Here is a 20,011-nt window from a genome sequence, read left to right as displayed (position 1 = left end):
TCGTTCACGCTCGCCAACTTGATGTTGACGAGCGTGAATGAGGAAAAATCTCGCAGAGAGTTAGATTATCCTCGCCAACTTGACGTTGACGAGCCCAAGCGAGGAAAAAACTCTGCTATGCGAAACAACGTTTTTCGCAACGCCACGAGCTTTGCGTAACGCAGAGTGGAGAAAACTCTGCAAACTCCACGAGCGGAGTTCACTGCCCTGACTTAATAATTAGAAACGATGTAGAAACGTAGAGACAGTGGAGATAAAGAACAGATGAAACTCCAAGAGGAGTAAAGGAGCCTGCATGACATCACACTGTCATGGATAAATTAAGGGGAGGTTGGGTATTGCACAAACACGGGTAGAGGTAATGTACAATTAACGTCTTTGCTTCAGGGTTGAATATTTCATACAGTCCCATAAAATAAAATAAATCATACAAATGGTCTACTTGAGAGCATCCTGTCATTTGAGGCTCTTGAGTGGCCTGGCTTTAGTTTTGAGCTGCACAATAGGGCATATAGAAGTGAGGGTGTAAGCATATGTTCCTCTCTTACAAGACGGTGTTTTTTGGACAGCAGGATAATTCCTTTTCTAAAACACAACACAGTGTTCCAATTTGGTTTGAGTGAGGGTAGTTCTTTTATTTTCATTTATTGCCATGTCAATCCATTTCACTCATTTGATTATTTTTATAGACAGTTGTTACAGAAGAGAACTGCCGACACGTGTTTCGCCTTATGTGGCAAGTTGTTCCAGGACTTTCTCAAGGCCAATCATTATGCACATAAATCATATAATCTGACAGGAGTTGAAAATAATCCAAATTGCTTCAAGGTGGTATATGAACAATATCCAATATTTCCAGTACCCGAGTAATCTATCTTCTAGAATTCTGTCCCCATTTAAATCCGTGCATGGAATGGTCGAGCAGTGTACAATAGGGCATATAGTATGATAGGGTACGGCGTGTTTTGAGCTCACCAATGAAATGTGGTTCATCAGTCCAATCCCTTGATCTATTGCAGGTGTAGCTCTAAGCCCTCTGAAGATATAGTGATGTGGGCTGCTAAGGCCTTTGGGGCTTTCTCCTCAGAGGGCCAGGTCTTAGAGGCGAGTGAGCTAGTTTTGGACATTTCAAAAAAGGGAATCTTTTTTGTGCACTGGATCAAAAATTGTTTCAGCATTTTTGGTGTGAAACCGCTCTAGGGCGCTCTTTCAGACTGATTGATAGGGTGTGAGTTGTAGGCTAGCATAGATGGATGTGCTGAGTAAGGTGCTCTGCTCATGGGAGGCATGCAGGGAAATGCATGTAAGCATGAGAAGCTGCACAGAGTGTGAGAATAGACAGAGCATGCATGCGGTATCCACCACCTTCTAAGGAGTGACCTGTACTACCATTGACACTAGACGTGCAACCAATAGGAATGCAGATGTTATAAATTAGTATGTAATCCCTGCAGTTTACTCAGGAGGGACAGAGCTCCCTCCCACCGAAGGTGCAGCTAACAGTATGCCGTCTATTGTCAATTGAGGATATATAAAAATATGTATGTTCAAAAGGATTTGGTATAACGCACTCTCTGGTCCTGAGAGTGCGGTATACCAAATCCCTTTGTACAGAAACCTTCTGTCGGCGTGCTCCGCCGACGTATGCACCACTTCCCGTGGGTCCATGGTTCTGGAAGGAGCGCTGTTTGTTTTTGCAGAAACATGTATTTACACACATATATTCCTCTCTCGCTTTATATACAGATATATAGTGATATATATCACTATATTATATATATGGTAGATAGTTATAGTTAGGACCGTGTTTCCAAAGGAAATCTCAAAATTCTATTTTGAATAACTTTGGCGCCGGTTGACGAATCCTCGCGAACTTTTCAAAACTAATGGGGCGCTCCGCTCAGCTCCTACCCTGAAAGTCTCGGGGGGATTCGTCAAGCGGGGGCCGAGAAAAAAGGGGGGTCCCAAAACGCATTTTCCCCATGCATTTTCCCATAGGACCTTTAGTCGAAGGTACAGCCCGAATGGCTGAACAGAATTACTTGAAATTTGGCAAAGAGGTAGTCCTCAGGTCAGGGATGTGCCTTTTGCATATACGGAGTCAATCTGTTCAGAAGTTCCTGAGAAAATTGCAGTTAAAGTACATAAATATCTATAGCCGCGCACCGTGCGCGCACCCTAACGTGCGCGAGCGTAATTCTGATTGGTGGTTACATGTCAGTCAATGTTCGAATCATTCGAAATCAGGAAGTGTCGGCCGCCATTTTGTTTGTTTTGAGTGCGAGAGTGAAAAAGGAAGGTGGCGAACGTGAAAAGGGGGCAGGGTAGAGAGTTCCTGACCCCCTAGCCTTTGTCAGGGGGTCCCTGAAGGACCCCGAAGGCAGAAAAAAATATTTTAATTTTTTTTTTTCAAAAATCGCGTGCGCACATGGTGAAAACCCCCCCCAAAACATTTTTTAATACGTAGTTTATTGTAAAATAAATATATAAAAAATATAATAATAAATACATAACTTAGCATTTCAAAAAACGTACAACTTCACTGAAAAAACCATAGGTTTCACACACATAATAGTTAGGAATTAGCATTTAAAAAACCTTGCAAATTCACTTAAAAAACCATAGGTTTCACACATGTTATAGTGAGGTGGATATTTCACTCGTAAAAAACCAATGAAATTCCCCCGTTATAGTTAGTTCAGATAACTATAACTCGCGCGACCGCCACTCTATCAAAAGGATGATGTCATGAGTGATGCCACTGACCATGTCATGAGTGATGTAATATGTGACATCATCAGCAGTGGATTGCGGTCGCGCGAGTTATAGTTATCTGAACTAACTATAACGGGGGAATTTCATTGTTTTTTTACGAGTGAAATGTCCACCTAACTGTAACATGTGTGAAACCTATGGTTTTTTAAGTGAATATATATATATATATATATATATATAGAGAGAGAGAGAGAGAGAGAGAGAGAGAGGGATAGAGAGAGAGAGAGAGAGAGATATTCAAAGATCAGGCCAGAACACCCCAGAAACTGATCTGCAGCGTTTTAAAAGAGCACTGTGATCACCAAACAACATTTCCTCGTTCTGTTTTTCGTTCCAAAATGTAATGCTTCGCTGAATTCTATCAATGGAAAGGCAGAAGAAGGAAGTAAGGTCAAGAAAAACAAGTGGCTGAAGTAGCAAAATAGGAGTCAGTTTCCAGTATGAAGTGATGGCTGAACAATAGTCACCTTAACAACAACCAGGAAAGAGCTGAGGCATGTGACTGAGCACACAAAAAGCGACTTCATAAAGGCGAAAAATCCCAAGGATGAACATAAATCAACACACTGAGAGTCGCTCCAGTAGTGGTTGCTCAAGGGAGAAAGATGGAGCCACCTAGGCGTAGTAAGAAAAGAAGCCAAGCGTAGCAGAGGATAGTAAAAGAATGCAATTATTGTCAAAAGCCACTTTATTCGAACATTAAGGATCATAAAAGCAGATACATTTCAAATCATGCATGCAATAAAAATATTAAAACTTTATATAAAACAACTTGAAAAGCCTGGGGCTCCTAACATCTTTGATTTAGAAAGTCATATGATTCCTAACACGAAGAGCATTTTTAAGAAAAGAGCAGACACTGTAACAAGTCCTTGATGGACTCAGTGTTCGCAAACACACCAAGGCCGGTCTACATTTAGTCAGCCCCTGGCCCCTCAAAACTGGAATTAAAAAACGTCTAGTCATTGTGGTAGCTGATATGAGTAATTACCATGTTGAGGCAGCAGCATCTAAGGCAGGATTCTGCTGAGTAAGCATAGCTTCTTCGGGTGCTCTTTACTGGAGAAGCAGGGGCATCTCTGGTTCAGGAGTCACTCAGAGATGCTGACAATGTGTCAGGGAGTCATAGGAGATGTACGATAAGGATAAGGAAAAGAAGAGTACTCAGCCAATCAGAAGGAGGATCTCAACTCTAGCAGTAGGACCTCTGTTTTGAGGATCTGAGACAAAGACAATTCTGATCTGTCCACTTTGGCACGTGAGTTTGGTGATCAGGACTTGCTGACAGTCTGGTCGTCACCAGCGCACCTGTGACAGCTGAAGTGGTAGCTCTCAGGAATGGATATAAAGGGTAGCCTGCAGTCAATGAAGATGGTTGGTGACAGCGGGGGTACTTGTGGTACCCCGCCCAGGAGTGAATGGTAGAGGTGTGGAGGCAGCCTAAAATATGTTTGTCATGAATGTTGCAGGAAAATTACTTTGAATACGAGGGACAGCTGTACCTTCAAACATACGGAACCTCGATGGGTAGTGCCTTCGCCCCTAGTGTGGCGGGACTTTATGTCTTTAACTTTGAAAAAACTCATCTCCCCCCCCCAATGCCCTTTGTACAACACATCCTTTTCTATAAAAGATACATAGATGATGTATTTTTAATCTGGAAAGGCTCTGAATCTTCACTTGACGATTTCCTTATCTGAATAAACGGCTGTGATCCTAATCTGAAATTTACCAGCACGATTAGCAGAAACAGTATCACTTTTCTTGATCTAGACATTTCCCATGCTAATGGTACGTTGGAAACTAGAACCCACTTCAAGAAGACAGCAAATAATTCCCTGCTTCACTTCTCAAGCTTTCACCCTCGAACTCTGATATGGGCAATATTTGAGGTTACGTAGAAACTGCAGTAATATATCTGAATTCAGCAAAGCAAGGAAAAGAGCTCACAACCAAAACAGGGAATGCCTCCTAGAGAACACTCCAAAGGAAGAGACAACTGTACACCTTACATGTGTGACCACATACAACGCTGTGTCATGTCAGGTGGCCAAAATTGTCCAAAAACATTGGAAAATATTAAACACTGGCAAAAACCAATGGGCAAAACCAATGTTCTCCTATAAAAAGGGTAGAAGCTTAAAAGACAGTCTTGTTCACACAAGACTACCGCAATTAAATGCTCCTGTGAACACCTGTATACACAATGCATGGGGTTTACCTAAGGTCGCTGGTCACTACCCATGTGGTGATTGCAGCATCTGCCACCTGACAAAGCCAACTAATAAAATGAACCTGGAACCAGACAAAACATGGGAAATCCGCACACATACCAACTAATACAGACAATGCTATCTACATGATCACGTGCCCTTGTGGGTTGAGATATGAGGGTATGACAAGTCTCAAAATAAAGACCAGGATTTGCGAACACAGAAGCACAATACGGTGTAAACGAAACACAACAAAACTGACTAACCACTTTTTGGAACATGGGCACACTACCAATGACATGGAATTGGTCATAATTGAACACCTGACAACAAACAACTTGAACACCCACCAACAGCTGTTAGAAAAAGAACATCGTTGGATTTATCGTCTGTCTACCCACCAAAGAGGTGTCAATGACAATATTCCATGGAACAGCTTAAATAGATAGATCATGCTGTAACAACACCAATGAGACATTGTGCACAAAAGCATGGATGTGGCGGTGGCCATATAAATTCTATCACATAAGTCCATCTTATATGGAACTTCCGTGCTCTACCAGTCCTGTTGCTCATATTAGTAACAACATAATAGTAACATCACCAATGAGACATTATGCACAAAAGCACGGATGTGGCTTTGGCCATATCAACTTTATCACACTAGTCCATTTTATATGGAACTCCCGTGCTCTACCAGTCCTATTGCTCATACTAGTAGCACACTTGTTACCAACACACCTACCCCAATGACAGACTTGACACAAATACGGTGCCCGACCTAGTAATCCATTATTCGGTCCCGTTCTACAGGACACATAATTGCCCTGGCAAGCGTTGAACACTTAACACAATTGTCTGCCAAGGAGAGCATTTTCAATTAACTGAATGGTTTTCGTTAAGCGGTTCGTAAAAATAGCCTTTTTGCATTTATCGATTAGGAATTGCCCTAGTAAGCCTAGTAAACAACATTTTTTCCGCTCAACGATTCCAAAATATATCGCTCCAAATAGAGTGTTTAGGTCATTTCACTTCTAGCGGGTGTTAGAAATGCATGCCGTATCTGCGGTCTAGTTTCTTTCCTCAATCACGTGTGCGCCCTCACTCTACTCACTTCCGGTAACTCACGTACACGGTGCAATGCACTTGATGTTCGCGCTCCAGTATCTAAGAGTACAGGTGTTCTCAAACCCCTCTCCCGGCCCATGCCCAGCATATATACCTAAATATCAGGCACCATGGTGTTCTTCACTATCCAGTGGACGCCGAAGCAGGTTTAGCAACGGAGGAGCTCTGAGACAAAAGTAAGAACGTTCTATGCGTTACGATCGACAAGTGGTTAACGCTGTTACCACTGTTTCTTTCATGCCCTGACTTGATTGCAGTCACGCTTCATTTTCTCCTTCCTTTTCTTTAACACCACCTTCCCATAGAGTACCTAATAGGAGCTCTTCCCGCCCTGGATATGACTGACATGCAAATCTCGTGAATAACGTAATTACATTCAGTAATTTTCTATTTTTGTGATGCTCGATCGCCAGAGCTCACAGCGTTCAGTCTCACGCCTTTCTCGTCGGGGGAACTATTTAAACACGCTTAGAATATTAGGATTGTTTTTTGTCAAAATCCCTCACCCCATCGTGTTTATTATTTCCACGCGTAGGACAACTAAGCGCATATATGTTGTTCTCACCACATTTGTGGTTTATAGATGCCGCATGTTGCAATGACCTGCGCACATCACCAGCATGCTGACCGGCTTTATAAGCATGCAATAATTTTAACAGCAGTTGTGTCTGATCATGAATGCTGTTATACACGTTTGAGTGACACTGGTTGTGAATATTACCACAGGGGGAATAACTAAAGGGAATAAACTGTAATTTACGCATTATGTTCTTCATGTTACATGTTGTATTGTGTTGTCTATTTATCTCCCTACAGGATTCTTATTTTTACTATCACTGAAACTTGAAGGTCAGATGATTTTCGCATGGTAAACACACCTTAGCGAGTGTGTATATTTGCGCTACACACGTGGTTTATTTTTACCACTCACTTCCACACTTTGCACTTCATTCACTTATTTAATAGGTCCTAAAGAAAGCTCCAACAATCATTCTACTGAGCTGAAACATGTCCACCTGACCTAGGGATAATCTCGACGCAAATTTATTTCTCTTTCAGATTATCCACTATATATTTTTTAAGCATACCATGGGCCACTGGGAATAAAGTATTATATAGTGAGCTTCCCATTGGTATTTTTAATATTCACCACTTACACCACTTCATCCCACATAAACAAACCAAAACCCGCTCCACTGTAATCAGGTGTCGCAGCACAGCTGGGTAGCATTCATCTACCCAACTGGAAACCCGATGATGAAGCATGACACTAGGTTGGTGTGTGAGGGTTCTTTTAAAAAACCTCTGTGATGTTTTGACACCATCTTCATTAAGGGGTCACTCTTTTAAGTGGATCGTCTCCGTTGATTTTGCGATTACTACATAGGGACAAGGACGGCCCATGTAAAATAGTCCTACCTCTCTCGTTTGTTTTTTGAAACATGAAGGCGGTGAACCATCAACTCATTGTTTATTCAGTTCCTAAAGATAATTTGAGGAGCCTTTTGTGGTCAGCGGAGTTGAAAGCTGGTGAGAAGCTGAGACATTAAAGAGCACAGGGTTGTACAAGATAGGAGGCCACTCATATGGTGATGTCACTCTCCGCTGGGATTAGAGCCTGCAAGAAATGTCCAACTGATGATAGAGAGAATGGAAATTTGCTTCACATATTGGCTGTGGACATATCTTTCCTGTCCTTGGGGAAAAGTATCATTGCCTGGTTACTGCTACAGACTTGGACGAAATTCTACTCTAACTACTTGTGACATACGGATGCTTCAGGGTTTCCAGCTCTACTCTCATCTAGTACAACTGTTCATTTGTTTATATCCAGCATCTATGTACGGTTATACTAGGCACGACAACCACTAACCACATAAAGGCTCACTGATCACGTAAGGCAAGGTGATTGCCTGTGCGCAACATTACACCTGAGTTACGATGCCCACGTATTGCCTTTTGTTCACTTATGGTCTATTGGTCACATCTTGGATGATGATCACACATGGGATAAGATACACTGAGCACACATGGGCTTTTGTTCACATATGGTGTATTGTTCACATAAGGCATGGTCATCACATGTGCACTGATTACACGAGTGCCATTGTGTAATTTTGATTATATTATGGCTGTTCATTCACACATGCACCCCAATGACACAGGAAACCCTTTTAACCAGGTACTCTGGCGCATTCGGTCTATTTTTCAGACAAGATAGGCGTCAGACAAGATGCGTCTGATCTGATATCGTGTGGCACGTGGTGGCATTGTGTGTGTTGGAAGGTCTGATGTGCGGATTGTTCTGTTGGCCTTCAGCTGCTTGTGTGTACAGTAGCATCTGTGCACGATATTTGAAAATAGATGTGGCCCGTGCGGGTAACCGCAAGCAATAGGCCGTGGGTGGAGCAAAGGTGGGACATGTGCCCGCCTTTGCCCAATTGCGTTCTGTCTTTCTTAGAAAGACGCGCACAAAGCCCAATAGCCTATGACACAAAAAAAACACACACGCATAGAGCGTGTGGTGAGCTTTCAGAAGCGCTTACATAAAGTCTCGCAGAGCAGCGCATGCGCGCTGCTACAGGCTTGACCTAAAGAGGGATCGATTCATAAAAAAAACCTTACAAGCACAGGAACGGAAAGTAGGCCAGACACCAAAATAAAAGTGGACCTCATTAGTGAATAAAACAGCTAAAAAAGTGGCACACGTTTGAAAATCGGGCCATTTTTTAAAAGACAAGCTGTATAGGTGGTTTGCAAGGTAAAGGAGACTGCACACATTTGCAATTGCTGCAGGCAATGTCTGTGCCCATTTTAGGGAATTCAACTGCAAAAACCGACCCACCAGACCTTAAAACAGGCCCACAAACAGCCATGAAACGGCCCACACACAGACCCATCAGATCAGCCCATCAGGCACTGGCTGATTGCCCTATAGGCCCGTCCGACACTACCTACAAGTACGCTTGAACGTCCTTTCCTATTTTTTCCACATTACAAACCTTTCTAGGAGTATGCCAAGACAGCTGCGCAAGTCGCAGGATTCTAGATGAGCCACTCCATGAGGTCATGTTACTTTTGTAAGCATAAACATCGTCCTAGTGAGTCACTTTACGCACAGTAAATTCAGCATTGTGCAACTCCACAACATGTTTCACATGGAGAAACTCCTTTCACTTCACCCCCACAAAATCTGGGGGTGTTTCCCATCCCTCTCCAGACAGGTATTTGCTCCAGCTTCTAACTGGTGTGAATATACAAGCATTTCCATCCTGTGAAACAATCAGAAGTTTGTGATTGCTCATGAACTTCTTCTTGGATGTTCACAAACTCACAAGGCTCGCTACACCTGGTAACATGCACAAGCCACCTCGTAGTCCACTGTAAGGACATCACTTAATCCACCCTAATTGTACATAGCCATGGTATGTCATTAAGTGGGGAGTAAATATATTTAGTTCTGTTAGGTATTCTCTTGTGGATACCCAAACTGTAACGTAGCTGCCAAGTGTTCCCATGTCATGTGATAACGTTCGTTACGCCATACTTTTTAACCAATAGCAGGTTGCCTTCTGGAACTTGTAGTCTTTGCAAGCATGACCTCAAGAATGACGATTCTCAAATTAACATGCATGGAGATTCTTGATTTCATTAAAGACAAAGGAGGCTAACATGCAGTAACCCTTTATTCCTGTCCCAACATGCAGACCTTTAAAGAATATCAGTACATCACAAAGCAAAAAGAATGTTCAGAATACATAAATATCTAGAGCACGCAGATATCCTCCTCTTTTTAGGCTGCAACAAAACAGGAAAACAAATTCCTCCTCCGTTGACGAGCATTGTCTGAAAGAAACCATAGAACTCCAAACTAACGTACTACCATGTCATAAGGGGTCAATGCAGAAACCCTAAAATATTCAATATAATCTTAATTATTACATAACATCTCTTCAAATTTTTAATAACATGTCTTCAAATCTATTATACTCACCATTCCTTATATCCACTCCTTCAGGGTGAGGAGGGTGGGATAATGTTAGCCTCTGTTGTCTTTAATGAAAGCAAGATTCTCTACACATGTTAACTTGGCCGGAGGTTACCATTATGCATGTTTAAAGCCATACAAAGCCACACAACTTACATGCTCCACAGGTCTTAGATAGAATTTTGCAAAAGTATTAACACTCAACCAATCTGCTAACCTAAGATCTCAGGTAAAGATCCAACTGCCGAAAAAAACCTTAGTGAAGAATGGGCACCAAATCTGAAAAGGTCCGCACTTCATCATAACCATATGTATCCATCTTGCTAAAGTAGCAGTCGATACTGATTTGTATTGTTTGACAAATGACAACAGTAACTGGTCTACACCATGCACCCTAAACTCAAGAACCTTGCTCTCATACATTCTGATACAACTCACCGCACACAACTTTTCACAATCATGAAAAAAGGGATAAAAAACGGACTCAAGCATGGTCTTCCTTCTTTTTCCAAATATCGAAATGCTTTCCCACAGGGGAACAAAATCTGTTAGATATTTCCAGAGCTTTATAATAATAATAATATTATAATAATAGCACTTGTAATGCGCATGGTTACACCAACTGGTGTGTCTCCACGCTTTCACATCAGAAACCCTTCTGAACGAGACTAAACAAAGTAATTTCACTAACTTGATGGAAATTTGTTTTAAGGAGACTTAATTATTACCTGGCCATGAAGTAAAAAGCTTGAAAATCAGGCTGACATCCCGAAGCAACTCATATTGAGCCCAGGGAGCTCTCCTCAATCTCACACCCTCCATCGCTCTTCTAATAAGAGCATCACTCCCAATCGCAAAAGTATTAATCAAGGCATGTCCTGTGGAAATAGCAGATCTATAATAGTTAATGATCCCATTAGTGAGGCCTGAGTTATACAAGTTTGCTAAGTAATTGGCCACCTCGGCTACAGAAGCTTCCACAGGATCAAGACCCCTCTCCATACTCCAACTACACCTTTTCTTCCACACTCCCCTATATCATTTTCTTGTTCCCAGTGCCCAAGACTCAGTCCAGTAAACCTTTAGCTCCTCTCAAAAGGCCTGAATATCTGGTTGTACCCCTGAAATCTTCCAGACAAGAAGGTTCATTATCCCTTCCACAAGTAAAGAATGCTCCTCTTTGTTTGAACCTACAAGTAGACCCAAGGATCCCATGACTAACTAAGGTATGGCAACTGCAATCTCCAACACCCCTGGGAACCAAACCTGTGACTTCCAAAAGGGAGTCACCATAATGGTGTTGCTGGTTTCTCCTCACTTTTCTCAGATCCCTCTGAATCATGGAAAAGGAGGTAAAGGCCCCTCCTTCCCCAATCCTTCAGGAAAGCATCTACTACTGCTGCCTCTGGGTCTGGCCACCAAATGAAGTACCTGGAAACCTGGAAGGTCAATCTGCTCCTTATCCTTTCATGCCGATATCCAATCTCAAAATATTTTTTATACCAGGTTCAAAACTTCATGAACTAGACGCTTTAGACAAGTCTCCTTTCACTCCTTCAAGCTCCTTCTCACATTCCGCTGTCCAAACAAATTCAACACCTTTTTTAACAACATCCTCATGCCGTTACATCCTTCAGCAAAATGAGGAATTAACTTGCTGTAGAATTCTGCTGCTCCTAAAAACGTTACCAGCTCATCCTTGGAAGTGGGGCTTGGCATATCTCTTATCGCTCTCACAAGACCTGCCTTGGGATGAATTCCACCAGCAGTGATTAGGTAACCAAGGTACCCTATTTCTCTCACTCCAAACCAACATTTCTCTATCTTCAAAGAAAAACCCACTGGTCCCCAATCTCTTCAATAACTCACATACTCTGCCATCATGGTCCTTCTAGTTTTTACCATATACTTGTACATCCCCTTGATACATTTTTACACCATCAACACCTTTGAGAGCACTCTCCATAGCTCTGAAGCAGACATTAAGCCAAAAGGTATCAGTAAATACTTATAGATACCAAATGGTGTAATAAATAAGGTCAATTCTTGGGATTGGGGATGCGAAGATATTTGATGGTATGCTGATGTGAGGTCCAATGAGGTGAATAGTTTTGAACCCCTCTGACAGCACAACATCTCTGTAATGTTAGGTCAGGGATAGTGGTCCACAACTACTGCCTTGTTTAACTCTCTCATATCAACGCAAGGTCTGGCCTCTCTGTTTGCCTTTCTAGCCAAAACCACAGGAGACACCCATTCCGTCGCCTCTACCTCTTGAATCACCCTTCATTATATAAACCTCCAACTGTGGCAGGCTAGCAAAGCTACCACAAAACCCCTAGTATAGTATATCACAACCATCTTCCACGTTTTTCTAAATCGTTCAAATGTGCCCCCAAGCCCAACTTGCTTGCATCCAATTCTAAGGTTATTTCGGGCACATTCCCGAAAATAGCCTTGCCGTTCCAAGCCTTGAGATTCCTTGACCACCAGTCTAGGTCCTCTCGTGTGTCCACTGAAATGGGTATGGAGTACCCATGCCCTAAGCCTTTTCTTAATCCCCAAGCCTTCAACCTCTGGAAGCCCTTGCAGTGTAAGGGGCCAGGGCAAATTGCCTGATTGGAGGATGAGAGAAGTTCCAAAATGTATGCAAGATTTTTTAAGAACATCATCTCTTTCAGTAGCACTGCCCTCACCTCCTTTTTTCATTTTCGTCCCCTTCTTCTGAGCTAGAATCAACTGAGATAAAACGGTATCTACCTGAAAACCCAAAAATTCCAGATTCTGAGTTGGACCAATGACTGACGTTTCTGTATTCACTAGTAAGCCTAGGCTCTCCAGTAATTCGCCCGTCCAAGCCAAAAGTTTTCAAAGTTCTAGCCTATCCTGGGACATTGACAGAATGTCGTACAAATAAATAATTAGCCGCACTCCCCTCCATCTGAGAAAAGTCATTACAGGTGAAGCACCTTGGTGAAACACCACAGAGCTGAGGACAGCTCGAAGGGGTGACAAAGGAACTGCTACCGGACACCTCTCCAGCTGAAACGCAGGTACTTGACTATCCCCATCCATAGATATCATAAAGTATGTGTCCCTGAGGTCTAACTTCACTAACCAATCTTCTGATTGTAAAATATCCCTCAACAGATGGATCACCTCCATCTTCAAATGCCTAAAGACCAGGAATTTGTTCAACTCTCAAATTTATAACAGGATGCCATCACTTGTACTTTTTCTTTACAAGGAACACTGTACGCACAAAAAATCCTGACCTTTCCTGATCTGGAACCCAAATCAATGCCCCTTTCTCTAATATCTGGGTCAACTCTGAATCTATCAGTAACATCTTCAATGCGTCTAAAGATAACTTCCTGGGTTGTCTGATCTGTACAAGGTAAACGTAATCCCAAAACTCTATTTTGAAACCTCGTATGGTTTCTAAAACGCAAAAGTCTCCTGTGATTTTCTCCCAATTGTGGATGAAGAATCTCAGCCTTCCCCTGACCTTTATTTGGAAAGAACCAACTCTTCTCACCTTGCAATCCGGAGCCTGAAGATATACCTCTTCCCCCACGGTTTCTCGAGTTCCTCCCTCTATGAGAGCAGAAGAAGTTTGAATATTGGTGTTACCATCTGTCATAGCTGCCATCATTTCTTGGCTCCTGTGTTTATGATTGGAACCTGAAGGCAACGCGGCTGACAGCCAGTCCCCTCCTGTCAGCCTGTCCAAAAATAGCCCTGGAGCCGAAGTCTCTACACATATTGGTCTGAGCGTTACTAAAAGTAGTGACTGTAGCAACATATTTTCCCAATGAATTTTACAAAGTTTTCCCCAAAAAGAAGGATCTCCCATATCCCAATCAGCCAATTTAGCGTTCATTCGCATCAGTACGGCTTTTCACCTCTTAGTAATTAGGCCCACATTGGTGTTACCTAGCATGCAGATGGTAGGTTGTGCCCACCCTCTCAACCTATCCAGATTAACTGTGCCACTCTTCCCTCTGGCCTCCTTGGCCATATCTAGAATGTAGGTTAGCAGGCCCAGGATGTCAAGTAGCTTGTCCTGACACTGTTTAAGGCATTTTTCAATTCCTTTCCTCTGAACTTTCCCAAACTTGAACAAAAAGGTTATAAGCTCTGGGTCCAAGTTAGGGGTGTTACAAATGTTGTCCTCCATAGAGGATCTGGGACACTCCGTTCGGATCAAATTGCGGGCCTCCCTATCCAGAGACTTCCTTACCCAGTGGCTCAAATATTTGGCAGCGTGGTCCATTGGCCACCATTCTGCACTACCCTGATGTTTAATCATTACAGGGTTGAACATCTCTCCCCTGAAGGGGTCCTTCAACTCATTGGAGCCGGAGGCCTGCTCGAGGTCCTCATCCAGGCTACCCAACAACTCAGAGGTATATTGGGGGTTAAATATATACTCATCCCAGTCCGTACCGTTATCATGATTGTCATCCTCAGTAGAATTCAAACTGGCTCGTAACTCTCTTGTGCCATGAAGGTCACTCTTATCAAACATGCCGCCAAGGGCAACGATTTTGTGCCCCATCAAGGTGGTCCTTACCTCTTGTGCTGCTAGGAGCACCAAACGTTATTGTAGCGCAAAGGCTACCTGTGCCATAGGCATGGCTTAATGCCTTCTCAGTATGTTTCCTCTTGTGGGAAACCTTTCCCCCAACACAGGGTTCAGAGGTGGAAGGGGGGTCCCCATCTGAGAAGGAAAATTTATTTTCTTCAGCTGGGGCGTCTTCCTCTTAGATAGTGCGGTGTCCACCTCTTGTCTTACAGATGACCCAAGTTCCTCTCCTGTAAATCATTTGATGGATTCCCCCATTAAATCATGGGCCTGGCTGTTAGAGCCCTCCTTAGCCTTGTAACTATTAAATGCCCAAACACACAGCTACAGCCAAGTAGGCCAAAACTGTTTACCAGAATAATCTAAGATCACCTCAAACAATTCAGGCAATTGTTAGAGACAATTTGCCTTGAAATACCGCTTTGATAATGTCTCAAAGTATTCCTTGGCACATATTTTGTCAATCTCCTAAAGATTAGGCACTGGCGCTCGCTGTCGTCCGCGTCGTTTGAAACCGTAACTGTAGTGGTTTCCAGGCAACACGCAAGCTAGCGCGTCACGTGGGTGGGAAAAACGAATGAAGGCCCACGGACGGCAGCAAAGAGTCGGCCATGTTGCGAGCGTGTTCAGGTTTCGCTCCCATCATCAGGGATGTTCCCTAGCAATGCGTTCAATGGAACGTTGCTAGGTCTCCCTTTCCAAGGCAAGTTTTGCAGCAGGGATAACCGCTGTAGAGATAGTTTCCCCATCAAATAAGGCAGCCAGCGGCAGGGAAGCCCCCCGTGACCGTGCTGCGCCTGTAACTGCACTCAGGAAGCACGATGGAAGGAGGCATCCGTAGCGGTTAGGACTGCATTGCTGTAATTGGCACAAACGCCGAAGCAGTAAGGGCTCAGCTTACTTCAAATATTTACAACAACATTTCTTCTTAATAAAATAGAAAGGATACTAACCTTACCTGGCCTGACCGTAAATTGGAAGGGCATGAAAGAAAGGCAAACAACATAACCGGCAATAAAAGTAAAAATAAAGCACCCATAAAATGTAAGAATAAAGCACTCAATCACAAAAGCACATAATAAAGAAAGCACATGAAAGGAGGTACTTATCCTGTCTGGACCAGCGAATAAAAGAAGAGGATATCTACATGCTGAGGATAGTTATGTATTCTGAACATTCTTTTTGCTTTGTGATGTATTGATATCCTTTAAAGGGCTGCACGTTGGGGGCAGCAATAAAGGAGTATTGCATAATGGTAGCCTCCTGTCTTGTAACGAAATCCCAGCATGCACAGCGTCATTGACTAAAATATCAGGTTTGCCGATGGGGCACACATTACAAAGGACGTATGGCGGCCGCTAAGTAGTGGTCTGGCCCCAAATGCTCTTAAGATTCAGATAAAAGAGATTCACACATTACTATGAATCAGCTTGGCAGCTGCAAGAACAGTTTGTAATGTAGTCATACGGGTAAACGCCGCAATTAAAATACCCTACAGTAGGACACACACTGCTCTATCTCGCTATTCCTGTGGGAGACACTGGCTGGCTGTGTGAAAGTGTAAGAGGTTAGCTATGACTACGAGTTAGACAACAGAGCTCTGAGAAAACCTACAATGGGTTCAACATAGGTGATAGTGAAAGTGTGCATTTGAGTGTTTCACACAAGGAACACAAGCAAGATGCTGACAAGGGGGCTGCTGTGACCTCTTTATCTGTTGTACAACTGATGATCATAACTAAAAACCCTGGCTGTGAAAGTGGTGTCCATAAATGAGTCACTGTGTCAGTGGTGCATGAGTTGGGGACTTTGCGGTAAGTGGTGCAAGGGTATCAAACATTAATGATGTAAGAGGAGCACCGGTGCACAGCTGACTTTGCAACTGGTGAAAGTGGATCAAACTTTGACAATGTAAATGATGCACAAGAATGTCACACTGACTGTGTGCTGGTCTGGAATGTTGTGTATGTGGTGCTTGTGTTCGAACCATTGACTATAGTGGTCACAGATATAATGTTGATTACGTCAGGCGTGCACAGCTATCATATGTTGACTCTGTGAGTGGTGAAAAATGTTGTGACATTGACTATGTCAGTGGTGCACAGGTATCAGACACTTGTTAGTAACTAGTGCATTGAGATTTGCACTATGTAAGATAGGGACAGCCATGCAACCGTTACTAGGTAAGTGGTGTACAGTTATACTAGATTGATTATGTAAGTGCACAATAATGAATCATTTAAAATGTCACTGGTGAACTCTAAGACATTAACTGAGTCAGTGGTGCAAAAGTATAGGTCCTTAACCTGGTAGGAATCATGTCAGTGGTGCACTTGTATGGCACGGTAACTATGTTAGTGATTCTAGTGAGCCATTCAACATGTCACTGATGCATGCCAATGAAATAGAGCACTAAGACATTCACTGTGTCCTTGATGCACAACTGTGTCAGCGATGACAGGTAAGAGACATTCACCATCCTAGACATGAACAAGTAACAGTCATTCGGAGTGTCAGTGATGCATGTACACGACACAGTCCACATGGCAGTGATGCACTAGTCTGAGACATTCAACATGCCAGTGACGCACCACTCTCAGAGATTCACTCTGTCAGTGATGCACAAGTGTGAGTTAATCCCTGTCAGTGATGCTGAGGTAAGAGACATTCACTATGCCAGTGGTGCACAAGTATGAGTCATTCAGTATCAGAGATGCACATGTATGAAACATAAACTACGTAAGTAATGCACGCTAAGGAGTCTTTCACCATGTTAGTGATGCCTAGCTATATGACACTCACAGTGTCATTAATGCACAAATCTGAATCCTTCAGCATGTTAGTGACGCACATGCATGAAACATTATCTGCATATGTGATGCACAAGTATGAATTTCACATCTAGTCAATGATGCACAGCTATGAGACATCTACTGCATTGGTGATGCACATGTATGAACTGGGCCCCATGTCAGCAATGCACACTTTTGAGTCATTCAGCATATCAGTGATGCACATGCAAGAAACATCATCTGTATAAGTGCTGCACAATTATGAATTTCACATCTAGTCAATGATGCACAGCTATGACACATCTACTGCGTCGGTGATGCACATGTATGAACTGGGCCCTATGTCACTAATGCACAAGTATGAGTCATTCAGCAAGTCAGCGATGCACTTGTATGAAACATAAACTAGGTAAGTAATGCACGAGAAGGAGTCTTTCACCATGTTAGTGATGCCCAGCTATATGACAATCTCAGTGTCACTAATGCACAAGTCTGAATCCTTCAGTATGTTAGTGATACACATGTGTGAAACATTATATGCATAAGTGATGCACAAGTATGAATTTCACATCAAGTCAACGATGCACAGCTATGAGACATCTACTGCATTGGTGATGCACATGTATGAACTGGAGCCTATGTCTGCAATGCACAAGTATGAGTCATTCTGCAAGTCAGCAATGCACAGGTATGTCACATTAACTATGTGAGAAATGCACGAGAAGGAGTCCTTTACCATGTTAGTGATGCCCAGCTATATGACACTCAGAGTGCCAATAATGCACAAGTATGAATCATTCAGCATGTCAGTGATGCACATGCAAGAAACATCATCTGTATAAGTGCTGCACAATTATGAGTTTTACATCAAGTCAATGATGCACAGCTATGAGACATCTACTGCGTCGGTGATGCACATGTATGAACTGGAGCCTATGTCTGCAATGCACACGTATCAGTCATTCAGCATGTCAGCGATGCACATGTATGAAACAGTGACTACTCATCCTCCATTCTATTAACTGCTGCACTTGTGCTGCTCCCCCTAATCATGCTGAGGACACCTACCTGCTTTTGTGGTTCCAATGTCCATTTCCTTTCCATTTACAGAACGTTTTCAAATGCTCAATTATATACTTTGCTTTTTTATGTGCATAGTATGATATTAACCTGCTAATAATATTTAATTTTCTAAACAGTCACCGAGCACCCCAGATTAGGAGGCCTGGGCCTACAGAGGTTCATGGACAAATGGTTAAGAGCCGCTGATGTAAGTAATCCACAAGTCTGAGTCATTCTGAGGAGCAGTTATAACACATTCACCATGTCAGTCATGTACATGCAATATACGTGTGATATACATGTATGGGCTGTTCTCTGTGTCATGGATTCAGGGTTAGGAGACTTTCAGAGTGTTAGTGATGCATAAGTCTGAGTCATTCTAAAGAGCAGTTATAACACAGTTGCTATGTCAGTGATGTACATGCGATATACATGTAATATACATGTATGGGCTGTTCTCTGTGTCAATGATACTGGGTTCTGAGTCTTTCATAGTGTTAGTGTTGCACAAGTCTGAGTCATTCTGAAGAGCAGTTATAATACCTTCACTATGTCAGTGATGTACATGCGATATACATGTGTTATACATGTATGGGCTGTTCACTGTGTCAGGGATACTGGGTTAGGAGTCTTTCAGAGAGTTAGTGATGCAGAAGTCTGAGTCATTCTAAAGAGCAGTTCTAACACCTTCACTATGTCAGTGATGTACATGCGATATACATGTGATATTCATGTATAGGCTGTTCACCATGTCAGTGATACTGGGTTGGGAGTCTTTCAGAGTGTTAGTGATGCACAAGTCTGAGTCATTCTAAAGAGCAGTTCTAACACCTTCACTATGTCAGTGATGTACATGCGATATACATGTAATATACATGTATGCGTTGTTCCCTGTGTCAGGGATACTGGGTTAGGAGTCTTTCAGAGTGTTTGTGATGCACAAGTCTGAGTCATTCCAAAGAGCAGTTATAACACGTTCACTATGTCAGTGATGTACATGCGATATACATGTAATATACATGTATGCGTTGTTCCCTGTGTCAGGGATACTGGGTTAGGAGTCTTTCAGAGTGTTAGTGATGCACAAGTCTGAGTCATTCCAAAGAGCAGTTATAACACCTTCACTACGTCAGCAATGTACATACGATATACATGTGATATTCATGTATGGGCTGTTCCCTGTGTCAGGGATACTGGGTTAGGAGTCTTTCAGAGTGTTAGTGATGCATACGTCTGAGTCATTCCAAAGAGCAGTTATAACACATTCGCTATGTCGGTGATTTACATGCAATATACATGTGATATTCATGTATGGGATGTTCTCAGTGTCAGGGATACTGATTTGGGAGTCTTTCGGAGTGTTAGTGATGGACTTAAATTAAACATCATTCCTGTAAGTGATGAAAAATAAATGCACGCGTGAGTCATTAACTGGGCCGGTAATGCACAATACGTCCCTGTGACA

General features: G+C 42.7%; 1 protein-coding gene across 7 annotated transcripts in view; it reads right to left on the bottom strand.

Moving 5' to 3' along the window:
• The window catches only part of LOC146789135 (diacylglycerol kinase delta-like), a 688,844-nt gene that overhangs the window by 361,444 nt on the left and 307,389 nt on the right, over positions 1-20,011 (bottom strand). The gene's annotated exons all lie outside the window — the stretch shown is intronic.

The sequence above is a fragment of the Triturus cristatus genome, chromosome 10 (assembly GCF_964204655.1).
Source record: "Triturus cristatus chromosome 10, aTriCri1.1, whole genome shotgun sequence".
NCBI classification, from domain to species: domain Eukaryota; kingdom Metazoa; phylum Chordata; class Amphibia; order Caudata; family Salamandridae; genus Triturus; species Triturus cristatus.
This window is presented reverse-complemented; position numbering and strand designations above follow the sequence as displayed.